Below are 16594 nucleotides of genomic sequence, written 5' to 3' on the forward strand. Positions count from 1 at the left end.
CCTAGAGATTGGCTGATAAAGGAAAGAGAGAGACTGAATGGCTAGCAGAGACTAACTACAGGCCAGATGATTTTTAAAGGACATGTGAGCCTTGATCATGTTTATAGTATAAGGAGAAGGACCCTAAAAGGAAAGAATTAATTATAAAGAGATAGCTGATTACCCAGGTTTGTGGAAGAGGGGAGAGGTTCAAAGGTATAGGTGGTTGTACTTCCTTTTGAATCTCAGTTTTCTTTTTAAAGTTGTTATTGGATACACTGTTGTATTAGTTTCTAATGTATAGCGAAGTGTATCAGCTATACATACACATACATCCCCGCTTTTTTGGATTTCCTTCCCATTTAGGTCATCACCGAGCATTGAGTAGAGTTCCCTGTGCTGTACGGTAGGTCCTCATTATTTACCCTCTTTATACACGGTATAAGAGTGTATATATGTCAACCCCAATCTTCCAAATTCACCCCCTCCCTCTCCCCACTTGGTAAGCACACATTTGTTCTCTACATCTGTGTCTCTATTTCTGTTTAAGGTCATCTATGAATTTTTTTTTTCATATTCCACTTGTGTTAATATATGGCATTTGTTTTCCTCTTTATGATTTACTTCACTGTGTATGACAATCCCTGGGTCCATCATGTCTCTACAGAAGCTCATTTTTCTTAACTGAAAAATACAGACAGTAATAAACTCATCACTTACAGGATGGTTGTGCAGATTAATTGAAATAAAGTCCCCAAGAGCACTTTGTAAGCTAATTACCACTCTAATCATTGGTTTGTTATCCTTAAAATATTATCTAGATGAGATGGATTGGTTGGCAAAGTGACCACAAAGAAGCTGGAACATACCTACTCATGTGGGTGACAGTTCTCTACACTTCAACTGGCAAGAGATAGAGAACAAGGGGATCTTAAGTCATAGAAACTGTTTCTTGGGAAACTCAGTGGAGTTTCATTCTTCCTGCCTTTATCTATCTCTGACCAGAGCTAATTTGAACCCAGGAAAGTTCTAGCTGAGGACACAGGGGCTGTAACAGCTATCAAGTACATACTGGTGGGAATCAAGGTTGGATTGAGGGTGCTGATAAAATGTTTTGCGACTGGATCTTCAGGTGGAAAAAGCCCTTATATAACATTTCCTGATGTCCTGGAAAAATTACTTCCTTCGTGGCAGGTTTCAGTCTACCAAGTTAGAATGGAGTTGAAAGAGATTTACATAGTTAGCCTGTGAGTCAGCATGAGAAGGCTCCAGCACTTGCTATAAAAGAAACTTGTGAATATTTCAACTCTCATTTTCAGAGATGGAAACAAAAGCTTAGCAGGATGAAATATCTGGCCTAATTTTGTGGAGCTAGTCCATTGGGGAGCAGTGGTTAAAAACAGTGGTCACACATACAAAACATTATGCAGCATATTTTATTTTTGATCTTGATTCAAGTGTTGAGATCCCAAATCCCATAATATTCCTGTTAATTTCTGTGATACCTTTTAGGCACTTCTAATTATTTTCACTCCTGTTCCTGGAATACATAATCAGATGTTTCTGCCTTTACATTGTTATAGTCCAAGGGAACATGGAAGATTTATAAAGTCCTTCTTCCCAGACCAGTCTTTCGACTTAAGGCAAACAAATTTCAAAATATTAACTTTGCTGTAGATAAAGTGAATATTAAGAAAATGATTTGTGCTGCAATGAAGTGATCTATATTATCCTGAGTCCAACATTAGAGAGACTTATCCGTAGACTTAAGCCAAGACAGACCTTACTTTCTTCTTGTTGAATCTTAAGGCACTGAAAACTAAGAAGAGTTTGCCCCTCCTTCCCTGAAAGTGGGTCACTCACCAACGAAAGAGAGAGAAGGGGGAGGCTGTTTATGGTTTATGTCCAAGTATTCTTCTTTCCAAACTATGCAAATAGTTTACTCCCCTTCCTTTTATCTGGGAATTAGCCCCAATCCTCAAACTCAAAAAAAAAAAAAAAGGAAAAATTGAAAAATTCATTCTATGAGACTAGTATTACTATGATACCACAACCACACAAAGACATCACACATTAAAAAGAGAGAGAGAGAGAGAGAGAGACCTATATCCCTCATATAGATGCAAAAATCCTCAACCAAATACTAGCAACTGAATCTAGCAATATATAAAAAGGATTATACACTAACCAAGTGGGATTAATCCCAGAAGTGCAAGGTTGGTTCAACGTATGAAAAGCAATCAAGTAAACACACATATTTGGAGAAGGAAATGGCAGCCCACTCCAGTATTCTTGCCTGGAGAATCCCAGGGAAGGAGGAGCCTGGTGGGCTGCCATCTATGGGGTTGCACAGAGTTGGACACGACTGAAGTGATTTAGCAGCAGCAGCAGCAGCAAACACACATATTACTAGAGAAAAGGGGGCGGGGACACATAATCATCTCAATAGATTCAGAAGAAACTATTTGACGAAATCCAATACCCTTTCATGACAACTGTTGTTGTTCTGTGGCTAAGTTGTGTCCGACTCTTGGTGACCTCATGGACTGTGGCATGTCAGGTCCCTCTGTCCTCCACTATCTCCCAGAGTTTACTCAAACTCAAGTCTATTGAGTTGCTGATGCTATCTAATCATCTCATCCTCTGCTGCCTCCTTCTCCTTTTGCCTTCAACCTTTCCCAGCATCAGATGAATGAATTGGCTTTTGGCTCTTTACATAATGTGGCCAAAGTATTGAAGCTTCAACTTCAGCAACATTCCTTCCAATTAATATTCAGGTGGATTCATGATAACAGCACTCAATACACTAGAAAAGAAAATCCATTTGCAAAATGCAAATGGAGCTTTCTTCATATGAAAGGAAACATCATCAGAAATAGGCAGAAAATTTCTTCCTCAAAGATTAAACAGAAATGTGAATTTCATCAATCACCTTGATTTCCTGACCCCAGCCTGAAAAGAGACATTTTATGGGCCCAGTAGCTATGGCTAGAAGGAATGGAGAAAACAATTCTGAAGCGGGCCTGGGCAGACTGCACGCTGTGCATACTCAGCCACTCCGTCATGTTCAACTCTTTGTGACTGTATGGACTGTAGCCCGCCAAGCTCCTCTGCCCATGGGATTATCCTGGCAAGAATATTGCAGTGGGTTGCCATTTCCTCCACCAGGGGATCTTCTCGACCCAGGGATCAAACCCAAGTCTCCTGTGGCTCCTGCATTGCAGGCAGATGTTTAACCACTGAGGCATCTGGGAAGCCCCAAATTGCATGCTAAGACACGATTATACAAGCATTGGTTTAAATTTTGAATGATTATTTATTAGCTGTATGATCTTTGGGCATTTTTAGCTTTGTGGGACTGTTCCCTCATCTGTAGAATTATTATAGTCTTTCTTATTTCCCAAGGTCATTATAGAGTCAGGACTAGCATGTGTGGAGAGCATAGCATGGTCAATAGTCAGGCACAGATTAGGCACTCCCTAAAAGGCTGTGAAAAGAAGAAAAGGGAAAAGGAAATATATAAGCATCTGAATGCAGAGTTCCAAAGAATAGCAAGAAGAGATAAGAAAGCCTTCCTCAGCGATCAATGCCAAGAAATAGAGGAAAACAACAGAATGGGAAAGACTAGAGATCTCTTCAAGAAAATTAGAGATACCAAGGGAACATTTCATGCAAAGATGGGCTCAATAAAGGACAGAAATGGTATGGACCTAACAGAAGCAGAAGAGATTAAGAAAAGCTGGCAAGAATACACAGAAGAACTGTACAAAAAAGACCTTCATGACCCAGATAATCACGATGGTGTGATCACTCACCTAGAGCCAGATATCCTGGAATGTGCAGTCAAGCGGGCCTTAGGAAGCATCACTACGAACAAAGCTAGTGGAGGTGATAGAATTCCAGTTGAGCTATTCCAAATCCTGGAAGATGATGCTGTGAAAGTGCTGCACTCAATATGCCAGCAAATTTGGAAAACTCAGCAATGGCCACAGAACTGGAAAAAGTCCATTTTCATTCCAATCCCTAAGAAAGGCAATGCCAAAGAATGCTCAAACTACCGCACAATTGCACTCATCTCACATGCTAGTAATGCTCAAAATTCTCCAAGCCAGGCTTCAGCAATACGTGAACCGTGAATTTCCAGATGTTCAATTTGGTTTTAGAAAAGGCAGAGGAACCAGAGATCAAATTGGCAACATCTGCCGGATGATCAAAAAAGCAAGAGAGTTCCAGAAAAACATCTATTTCTACTTTATTGACTATGCCAAAGCCTTTGACTGTGTGGATCACAATAAACTGTGGAAAATTCTGAAACAGATGGGAATACCAGACCACCTGACCTGCCTCTTGAGAGACCTATATGGAGGTCAGGAAGCAACAGTTAGAACTGGACATGGAACAACAGACTGGTTCCAAATAGAAAAGGAGTATATCAAGGCTATATATTGTCACCCTGCTTATTTAACTTCTCTGCAGAGTACATCGTGAGAAACTCTGGGTTGGAAGAAGCACAAGCTGGAATCAAGATTGCTGGGAGAAATATCAATAACCTCAGATATGCAGATGACACCACCCTTTTGGCAGAAAGTGAAGAGGAACTCAAAAGCCTCTTGATGAAAGTGAAAGAGGAGAATGAAATAGTTGGCTTAAAGCTCAATATTCAGAAAACTAATATCATGGCATCTGGTCCCATCACTTCATGGGAAATAGATGGGGAAACAGTGGAAACAATGTCAGACTTTATTTTTGGGGGCTCCAAAATCACTGCAGATGGGGATTGCAGCCATGAAATTAAAAGACGCTTACTCCTTGGAAGGAAAGTTATGACCAACCTAGATAGCATATTCAAAAGCAGAGACATTACTTTGCCCACAAAGGTCCGTCTAGTCAAGGCTATGGTTTTTCCAGTGGTCATGTATGGATGTGAGAGTTGGACTGTGAATAAAGCTGAGTGCTGAAGAATTGATGCTTTTGAACTGTGGTGTTGGAGAAGACTCTTGAGAGTCCCTTGGACTGCAAGGAGATCCAACCAGTCCATCCTAAAGGAGATCAGCCCTGGGATTTCTTTGTAAGGACTGATGCTAAAGCTGAAACTCCAGTACTTTGGTCACCTCATGTGAAGAGTTGACTCATTGGAAAAGACTTATGCTGGGAGGGATTGGGGGCAGGAGGAGAAGGGGACGACAGAGGATGAGATGGCTGGATGGCATCACGGACTCGATGGACATGAGTTTGTGTGAACTCCGGGAGCTGGTGATGGACCGGGAGGGCTGGCGTGCTGCGATTCATGGGGTCGCGAAGAGTCGGACATGACTGAGTGACTGAACTGAGCTGAGCTGAGTGATAACTTCACGGTTATCCATAGTTATGGGGAGCAGGACAATAGGATGTGAGGTGACTCAGGGCGGCTAAAGGGATCCCACTTAAGAAGTGGGTTTGTGTACAAACCCTAACAAATTGAAATCAGTATCTAAAAGCAATATCTGCACCCATGTTTATTGCCATGTTGTTCACAATAGTAAGATGTGGAAACAACCTCAATGTCAATTAAGGGATGAATGGATAAAGAAAATGTGGAGTAAATACAAAGTGGGATAGTATTCAGCCATAAAGAGGAAAGAAATCCTGCCATTTGTGACAACATGGATAAACCCAGAGGGCATTATGCTGAGTGAAATAAGTCAGAGGAAGACAAATACTGTATGATTTCATTTATATGTGGAATCTTTGAATGCCAAACACAGAAAAAAAGAGTAGAATGGTGGTTGTCAGGGGCTAGGGGATGGGGAAAATGGGAAGATGGTGTTCAAAGGGTACAAACTCCCAGTTATAAGATAGATAAATTCTGGGGCTCTAATATAGAGCATGATGACTGTAGTTAGCAGTACAATATCGTATATTTGAGAGTTGCTCAGAAAGCAGATTTTAAAAGTTCTCACCGTGACCACAACAAAAATAAATGGCAATTTTGTGAGATGAAGAATGTATTAACTAGCCCTACTGTGGAGATCTACTTGCAATATACACATGTATTAAATTATCACATTTTACACCTTACACTTATACAATATTATGTCAGTTATATCTCAATATAGCTGGAAAAAAAAATGGAGTAGGTCAGATCTCAAAAAGAAGAAAGCAAGAGAAGTTCTCTTTAGTTTATTCTATGGTAACCTGTGCAATCCTGGGTAAGTCATGAATCTGATTCTTGCATTCACTTCCCCCATCTGGAAAATGGAACAGTTGGGTTATGCAGTCTTTGGGGTCTCTTTTAGTTCTAAAACTCAGTGACTCTACAAAGTGGAGAAAACCATGTGCAACCTTTTGAGTATAATTGTAGACTGTGTTTGAATATAAGTTCCAGTTTAGCTCTACCAAAGGTAAGAAGAGGAGGGAACATCAACACGATGACACACTCCTTTTTGGCTCTGAAAGGCTGCCAGATTGTGTCTAAATTTAAACCACTTTCTGCAGGCCAAAGAGTTGCCTGTGGACAGCTTGACGATCAATCTTTCAACACACATAACTCTTTTCCTTGTCATCTCGGTGTGGGGAATGTGAGCACTTCAAGCTTCCTCCTCCAGAGTTGTCAATCTGGCACCTGTCACTAGCATCTGATTCATTATAAAAATATTTAATTCTTCCAAGATGAATTGGCAGAATGTCCAAAGAGGGAATAAAAGGCACAGGGGAGATGGAAAATGCTGTTTTCAGAGAGGGCTTCTGTTTGGCTCAGAATCCAATAAATATTTTTGGAAGGGAAGCCAAACCCAATGGTTTTATTCATCACCAATATCAGTAGCATCATCTTGGTCAAATTCAGCAGCAATGCTAATAACCCACTGATTGTTCTGCTTCTCAGGTGGTGCTAGTGGTAAAGAATCTGCCTGCCAGTGCAGAAAATATAAGAGATGTGGGTTCGATCCCTAGGTCGGGAAGATCCCCTGGAGGAGGGCATGGCAATCCACTCCAGTATTCTTGCCTGGAGAATACCATGGACAGAGCAGTATGGCAGGCTACAGCCCGTAGGGTCTCAAAGTCAGATAAGACTGCAGAGATTTAGCGTGCATACTAATTGTTCTAGCCTCTAAGGCTGTCTCTGGTGAGAATGCCTATCTCCTCTAATCTTTGGTAGCCCTACACATTCAAAGTCAAAGTTAAGAAACTGGCAGACCTGTTCCTCTTCCAAGATCTTTAACTTAGGAGGCCTTTCTAATTCCAACCTTAAAAGAACTTTGATAGCTTCCCACACCTATAGAAATAATGTTCAAAGCCTCACTTTCAAAGATCAAAAAATTGTCATATGCCTTCAACTTATTTTCCCTGCATCAACTATTTCCATCATTCTGAACTGATCATGACCCCTGGCTTTATGTTCACCTTGTTCTGGGATGATCTTTCTTAATAGCTTTACTTCAGAGTTTCTCAACCTCATGTCTAATGACATTTGGGACCAGATAACTCTTTGCTGTTTGGGTAAACTCCGGGAGTTGGACAGGGAGGCCTGGCACGCTGTGGTCCACGGGGTCACAAAGAGTCAGACACGACTCAGCAACTGAACTGAACTGAATTCTTTGCTGTGGGAGCAGTTTGCGCATTGTAGGAGGTTTTGCAGCATCCCTGGCATATCCCAAGTATGACAAACAAAAATGTCCACTGAAGCATAAAACTGCCTCTGATTGAGAGCCATTTCTCTACTTGGAAAACTTGTAACCAGCTTTCATTATGCAGTTCAAATGTCACATCTTCTGTAGAGCATTTCTAACTTCTCTAGGAAAATTGACTGATTTCCTCCCGTAACTTTATTATCACTGTGGTCAGGTACAGTCTGTTGTAGCTATTTCTGTAAATACTTGTCTCTTCAACTAGACCAAGATTCTCTAGGGAAAAGACCTTGTCGTATTCATCACCGTATTCTTATTTAATAGCTGGCACTGGAACTATGGCTAGTGATCAAAATCTGTAAATTTATCTGATGTTTATATCAGTCCTGTGATGTAAAAAGAGCAAATATTATTTTTTAATTAGGCAGATCATTTTTCCATCGGGCAGATGTACTTCCAACTGCAAGTGACAAATATAACTCAAATTGGCCTGGGAAAAATAAGACATATAATGGCTCACATATTTAGAAAAAGGATATATACAGATTTAGACTTCAGGCATAGCTGGATCCAGGTGAATGATCCTGAGCAGGAAAAATGTTAGTTCAGATCAGGTGTTCAGAAATTTTTAGGTGTTGAGAAATTAAAAAAAAAAAAAAAAATAGTGAACTAGCCCAAAGCAGAGGGTTAGGAAGAGTGAGGATGGGAGAAAATGATAGTGTGGATTTTATTCAAGTTTGCTTTAACCTCAGTTCTAATGCCTCTGATAGAAGAGAAAAATGGTGTATTTGAGATAAGGATTAAGGTGCCAGTGTGGATTTCTATTATTTCTATTATATCACATAAATGTACTCAAGATTCACTGACTTTCAGATTCTGATTAAAGTTTAATGTTTTCCAGGATGAAAGAATCTAGAAATGTGTGATTTTATAGTCCTAGCAATACTCATTCCCAAGAATAACTTTAAATTTAGTCAGTAATTCTGCTATTCATTGATGTCTGTCACCTAAACTTAATGACTGTGTTCTGGGTGCAAACTTCTCTTTGCACCAATGATAAGTCATTCTTCTCTTACCTTTGACTACTAGACCTAGGAATTATTAACTTGTGCCTTTTTAGGAATTTCTCTTTTTCCCCCCTGAGGGAAAGCCCAGCCATCGACCACACAGTAGAATAGCTGGGACTTAAAGCTGCATTTCCTGACACATGAGTGATACATTTTCTTTATCAATAATAGGGCTTCCCAGGTGGCTCAGTGGCAAAGAAATCTCCTGCCAATGCAGAAGAAACAGGTTTGATCCCTAGAGGAGGAAAAGACAACTCACTTCAGTATTCTTGCCTGGGGAATCCCATGGACAGAGAAGCCTGATGGGTGATAGTCCATGGGGTTGCAAAGACCTGGACACAATTGAGCATGCACACATCAATGTTGACATACTGTAAATTAAAACGCAATAAACTTCATAGGAAGGGAGAACCATAATTGGGGAGATAGGTAAATTCCCTAGACTACAGATCAGATAGGGGTTTTTTAGGGATCTAGAAGAGTTGCAATTTGGAGACACCATACAAGGCAGCTTTTATGGAGCAAGACTTTCCCTCAAGCTGAAGACACACCTCTCTGAGCTGAGAAAATCCTATAAAGTGAAGACACTCAGACTAAGTATGGGGCAATGCAGACTCTGGCAAGACTTTAGTCAAGTCACAGAATCATGGAATATAGGAGAAAGGAGAGATTTTAACCATAAATTGCAAGCCTGTTGATGGTATAGATATTGGTGCAGAGGGACGCAGTTCTGGGCCAAAACTGCAGAGCGGCTGAGTCAGGATTAGAGCCAAGATGTGTTAATACTGCACTTGGAGACCAGTATTTCCTTTGGTGTTCATGATGTTCCTACTATATATGTATTATTATTATTATTATCTCCAGTTTAGAATAGTGCCATTTGTATCCAAAGTGACTTAATCAGCATCCTTTATCAATTTCCGTGATGAAATCACAGTGCTGGAATTAGCCTCCTTATGACAAGCTCAGGTTCCTTTTTTCAGTATTGTTCATAAAATAAGAGCAGAAGACTATGGGCCCTTCCTGTTCTGGGACAGGTAACAACTCCTCTGCTTGATGAACCTTTGTCAGAAACCATCCTGTGTATACTAGGGAGATTCCTTAAAGGCAGTCTCCTGTGAGAGCTAAGGCAGATGGATTCTGAGAAGGAGCTTTTGGGGAAGCAATGAATGATTTCACTATAAAAAGTATAGTGTGAACCCAAATGTGCTTAGCTTTTTAGTTACATTATCACATTTAATCATCAGGATCATCCACTGATCAGATTTTGCCTTGCTTTACAGATAAAGAAACGGAGGCTCAGGAAGAGGTCATGATCAAGGTCATGCAGATATTAATCTGAGGTTTCAATCTCTTTGTGTTGCCAAGTCTACCCTCTCTCTATGCTCCCTCCAGACCATTCCATTAAGGCCAGAAGTGTAGGAATAAAGATAATCTGATTTATTTTTTTACTAAAATTAAGATTAAATCCACATAGTTTACCACCTGTCTGCATCTCATCTGCCTTTCTGCATGAAGTGAAACTAGACTCCGACTCTTTGTGATTCCATGAACTATACAGTCCATGGAATTCTCCAGGCCTAAAAACTGGAGTGGGTAACCGTTCCCTTCTCCAGGGAATCTTCCCAGCCCAGGGATCAAACCCAGGTCTCTTGCATTGCGGGCGGATTCCTTACCAGCTGAGCCACTGGGGAAGCCCAAGAATGCTGGAGTGGCTAGCCTATCCCCTCTCCAGAGAATCTTCCTGACTCAGGAATCTAATTGGAGTCTCCTTGCATCACAGGCAGATTCTTTACCAACTGAGCTCTCAGGGAAGCCCTTACATATAGTCTGCGGGAAGCAGAAATCAAACTGAAGCCCCATTCAGAGGACTACACTCATCTTTCTTCCCAGGACTCGCAGTTTGCTTCTTCCAAATGGAGTGAAAAGGGATTCCTTACTCAATCCCAACTCAGGTTTCAGGGGCTTGCCTCTCTCTCATTTTCCAAAAATGTAAGCCTGGTGAGTGATGACTCCTTGACTTTTTAAAGTTACTAATTTTATAGGAGTTTTAGGGAAGGTATGGGGAATATTTGTTTTCAAAATAAAAATAAGAATTTGATGATAGCTGAACTGGCACTTACAGTATTTTGGGAAAGAGTAATGGTCTAGGAATGAACTACGTCTGGGTCCTAACACTAGAACTGCCTCTCATGTGAGGTGAATTTAGGCTAGATTCTGGTTGCTCAGAGTTCAAACACTCTGAGCTTCTGTTTACTTATCAGGAGAAAAAATAAAAAAGAGTTCAGTAGTAGTCACTGTATCTTCGATATAATAATGATAACAATAATACACACCTAATGATACTGTTTTCTTAAAGATTAAATGATATAAAATAGTTGCATATTTAGTACTGACTCATAGTAAGCATTTTGTATAATACATATATTATATATATCTGGGCTTCCCAGGTGGGGCTAGTGGTAAAGAATCCACCTGCCAATGCAGAAGATGTAAGAGATGCATTCGATCCTTGGGTCAAGAAGATCCCCTTGGAGGAGGGCATGGGAATCCACTCCATTATTCTTGCCTGGAGAATCCCATGGACAGAGGAGCCTGGTGGGCTACAATCCATGGGGTTGGAAAAGAGTCAGAAATGACTGAAGTGACTTAGCAAGCATACCTACATTATATATATAAATACATATATTATGCGTGTGTGAATGCTCAGTTACTAAGTCATGTCTGACTCTGCAACCCAAGGACTGTAGCCCTCCAGGCTCTTCTGTCCATGGGATTCTCCAGGCAAAGATACTGGAGTGGGCTGCCGTTGTCTTCACCAGTATTATGTACTGATGTTCAGTCTCTCAGTCCTATTTGACCCTTTGTGACCCCCTGGACTGCAGCACGCCAGGCTTCCCTGTCCTTCACCATCTCCCAGAGCTTACTCAAACTCTTGTCCACTGAGTCGGTGACGCCATCCAACCATCTCATCCTCTGTCATCCCCTTTTCCTCCTGCCTTCTATCTTTCCCAGCATCGGGATCTTTTCCAATGAGTTGGCTTTTTGCATAAAGTGGCCAAAGCATTGGAGCTTCAGCTTTAGCATCAGCCCTTCCAATGAATATTCAGGACTAATTTCCCTTAGGACGGACCAGTTTGATCTCCTTGCAGTCCAAGGGACTCTCAAGGGTCTTCTCCAACACTACAGGTCAAAAGCATCAGTTCTTCAGCACTCAGCTTTCTTTATAGTCCAACTCTCACATCCATACATGACCACTGGAAAAACCACAGCTTTAACTATATGGCCCTTTATGGGCAAAGTAACGTCTCTGCTTCATAACACACTGTCTAGGTTTGTCATAGCTTTTCCTCCAAGGAGCAAGCGTCTTTTAATTTCATGGCTACAGTCACCATCCACAGTGATTTTGGAGCCTAAGAAAATAACATCTTTCTCTGTTTCCACCATTTCCCCATCTATATGCCATGAGGTGATGGGACCGGTTGCCATGATCTTTGTTTTTTGAATGTTGAGTTTTAAGCCAGCTTTTTCACTCTCCTCTTCCACCTTCATCAAGAGGCTCTTTAGTATATTACATATACAAATACATATATTATATATATATTTAACTACTTTATTATTATAATATTATATGTAACTACTATATATTATGGTAAATTACGCTGGGCTGGAAGAAGCACAAGCTGGAGTCAAGATTGCTGGGAGAAATATCAATAACCTCAGATATGCAGATGACACCACCCTTATGGCAGAAAGTGAAGAGGAACTAAAAAGCCTCTTGATAAAAGTGAAGAGGAGACTGAAAAAGTTGGCTTAAAGCTCAACATTCAGAAAACAAAGATCATGGCATTTGGTCCCATCACTTCATGAGAAATAGATGGGGAAACAGTGGAAACAGTGTCAGACTTTATTTTGGGGGGCTCCAAAATCACTGCAGATGGGGATTGCAGCCATGAAATTAAAAGACGCTTACTCCTTGGAAGGAAAGTTATGACCAACCTAGACAGTATATTGAAAAGCAGAGATATTACTTTGCCAACAAAGGTCCGTCTAGTCAAGGCTATGGTTTTTCCAGTGGTCATGTATGGATGTGAGAGTTGGACTGTGAAGAAAGCTGAGCGCCAAAGAATTAATGCTTTTGAACTGTGGTGTTGGAGAAGACTCTTGAGAGTCCCTTGGACTGCAAGGAGATCCAACCAGTCCATCCTAAAGGAGATCAGTCCTGGGTGTTCATTGGAAGGACTGATGCTGAAGCTGAAACTCCAATATTTTGGCCACCTCATGCGAAGAATTGACTCATTGGAAAAGACCCTAATGCTGGGAGGGACTGGGGGCAGGAGGAGAAGGGGACGACAGAGGATGAGATGGCTGGATGGCATCACTGACTCGATGGACGTGAGTCTCAGTGAACTCTGGGAGTTGGTGATGGACCAGGAGGGCTGGCGTGCTGTGATTCATGGGGTCGCAAAGAGTTGGACACGACTGAGTGACTGAACTGAACTCATGTTATATATTATATGTATTTATATAACTACTATCAGGGAGGTTTAAAATTTTATCAATTTTACTCATCTGTTAAATATGGATAATATTCTGTGGAACTGCAGAGATGATAAAATGTGATACACAGGAAAAAACATAGTACCATGCTAATGAGTGCTTAATGTATGTAAATTGCAAATGTTAAGACAGAATCAAACAATTAAATTCATACATTTATGCTTTATGTGCCTCATTTTCCCCAGTCTGTGCCCTGTATCGCAGTCCCTGAATGACTGCATGTTTAGAACTATTTTCAGTAGAGAAGCATATGTGCTAGGTTCCCAAGCACGTGAAACTCAATCATAGAGCTGGAGAGACTGGTTTAAATGCCATGGTTCTCTAAGGAAATAATGAGAGACATGTACTTGTCTGATCATCACAATGTTGTTTCAGTATTAAAATGTCATTAAACCCCACAATCGACCAGCAGAGAACTGTAAACTAAATTGTGAAATATCTACATGATTAAATCTTATACAGCCAATAAAAAGCATCTTATATAGAATGTATGACAAACTTGTCTGATTACAGGATTCTCCTGGGGTAATTTATAAGAGTATTGGCTGCACCCTAGACTTAATGAATCAAAATATCCATGAGAGGAGACTGGAAATACATATTTTTATCAAGCGTCCCAGGTGAGTTTTATGATCGGGCAGATTTATGAAAGTCTGTTATAGAACATGTATTCTCTTAATGCAAAGAGAAAATAAAATACCATAAATATTATGTGCTGTTCTTTAACAATTTTGCAAAGGAAATAAGAGTAGTAAAAACGCAGAATCTCCTTCTCAGTGTTGAGATTACTTTTGTCGTGTTAAGAGTATGGTATTTACTGTGAGAAGACCTGTTTCAAATCTCAGAACTGCTATAGTAGCTGTATATTACTAGGCAAGTACTGAAGCCTGTTATGTACTACTGTCCTTATCTTTAAAATGGGGAAAATGAAGTATATATCTTATGTGTCATCGCGAAGATAAAACAATCTAATCAATACTGTTTATTGTTAATATTAGTAAGTATACTTCCACTTCCAACCACGAGGAAATAAGATGGTACAAAATTACTCTCTCACCACAACTCCATGAGACGAACATAGGAAAAAATGATTTGCAGAAATTGGGCAGCAGAGAGCTCAGGTTAAGGCATCCACCTCACCTGGGGCTACCATCTCTAGCCTCCACCCACAACAGCCTTCTTAGTCTGCCTGCCTCCCTTCTTGACCTCTACTTGCAAGTGACCTTGCAAAGTCAATTCCTCATTTAAATCGTCAGAGGCTCTCCACTGTAGTAAACAGACTGGCCTCTCCTGGGCTTCCTTCCAGTCTGCTGTCCCCTCATTCAGCATGTCTATCTCCCCCTCCACTGTGCCCCTCCTGAAGACTGGACTGTGTCTGTCTTAGTCTCTGTGATCTCTGTGGAGCAACCTTAAAACAATGGCTGACTGAATGTCCGCGTATCTTTCCTGTCTACCCTTCTGGAGCTCCCTGATTCCACCTTAATTCTACCACAGGACTTGATGGTATTCCTTGCTCCTGATTCCACACAGGATCTGTGTCCAGAAGGTGTCACTAAATACTGCCACCACTGAAGCCCCTCTAGGTCTAAGTTCCCCTGGGTGAAGGGTGGCTCCTGACCCACTGCAAAGTGATCTCATATTGGCCTCTTGGTAAAGTCTCAGAGAAAAGTACCCCTGCTAACCCTCTGACTGCCCAATGAGCTTTCAGGTTCTGTCCTAGGAGTTCAGCCTTCACATTTCTTAACAGCTCATTGGCCAAGACATTATGATTGACATACACCTAACCCAATGGATGATGAAACTCGTCCTATGGCAGGTTCTAGAAGACGTTCAGTCTCAGAAAGGGTGGCCTGGGAAATGCATGAACTCTTTTAATTCCTTAGAGCTCCAATTTCTATGGACAGAGGAATAGAGTCAGTTTTAATTGATTCATGGGTGAGGGAACATCAAACCAGTCTCTGAGAGCAAAAACAGACTTACCAACCAAAGGGATACAGTCCAAAATGGAAGGTGGTGACACCTTAGAGCTAAGTGCAGCCCCCAAAAGACACAGGACAGACCCCAACAGGCCCTGAAAAGCCAAAAGAGTCCCTCGAAAGTCATGAGAGGTTACCACAGCCTGTGACTTGTCCTAAGAGGCTCTGCAAAGACCCTGAGAGATTGTCAGGCTCCAAGAGACTCAAAAAGGTGGTGATGGATCAAAAAGTCTAGACCAGAATTCATAAGACTTGGAGTCACAGAGCCAGCTCGGTAGGAGCTGAGAGAGAGTGAAAGGTTTAAGAGATAATAAAAAAGGCCCAAGGTGTAGGACTTCCCTGGTCATCCGTTGGTTAAGACTCCGAGCTCACAATGCAAGGCAATCCCTGGTTGGGGAACTGGGATCCCGCATGCCCCTGGGTATGGCCCAAAGGAACCAAACTAAACCAAAACAAACCAAAAATCCTGAAAAACCGTAAGATGTGTTGACAGGTAGTGACAGGAGAGGGTGGCTAAGAAAGAAGGAGGTTGCAGACGGGGCCTAGAGATGACAGCCCAGAAAGAGGTGCACGAGTCAGCTGAAGGCTCTGCTTAAATCTCCTTCAGTGTCTTCCCTTTTCCCTTAAGGTGAAAGCCAGCCACTTCAGCACAACCCTCAGAATCTGCTCATTTGGAGTTTCAGCCTCTTCTCGTTTATGTCCCGTCAGTCTCGATGTAGGGAGTACGTGAGCTCTCCCTGTTCAAAGCCTCACCACGTTCCATCCCCTTCCTCAGGGACACTGCTTCTCTCTTCATCCTTCAGTGGGTAATTATTACTCACCTATCAGGACTCAGGATTACTGTGAGCAATCACAGTAATCCATAGTAATTACTCACAGTAGATATCTGTGATTACTCATAGTAATCCTGAGTCCTGATATCACAGTAATCCAAGTCTATACCCTGACCAGTAATGCTAAAAAAGCTGAAATTGAACAATTCTATGAAGACCTACAAGACCTTCTAGAACTAACACCCCCAAAAGCTGTCCTTTGCACAATAGGGGACGGGAATGCAAAAGTAGGAAGTCAAGAAACACCTGGAATAACAGGCAAATTTGGCCTTGGAGTACAGAATAAAGCAGGGCAAAGGCTAACAGAGTTCTGCCAAGAGAATAAAGCACGGCAAAGGCTAATAGAGTTCTGCCAAAAGAATGCACTGGTCATAGTAAACACCCTCTTCCAAGAACACAAGAGAAGACTCTACACATGGACATCACCAGATGGTCAACACCAAAATCAGATTGATTATATTCTTTGCAGTCAAAGACAGAGAAATTCTATACAGTCAGTAAAAACAAGACTGGGAGCTGACTGTGGCTTAGATCATGAACTCCTTATTGCCAAATTCAGACTGAAATTGAAGAAA

Source organism: Bos indicus x Bos taurus, chromosome 8 (assembly GCF_003369695.1).
Source record: "Bos indicus x Bos taurus breed Angus x Brahman F1 hybrid chromosome 8, Bos_hybrid_MaternalHap_v2.0, whole genome shotgun sequence".
Lineage (NCBI taxonomy): Eukaryota > Metazoa > Chordata > Mammalia > Artiodactyla > Bovidae > Bos > Bos indicus x Bos taurus.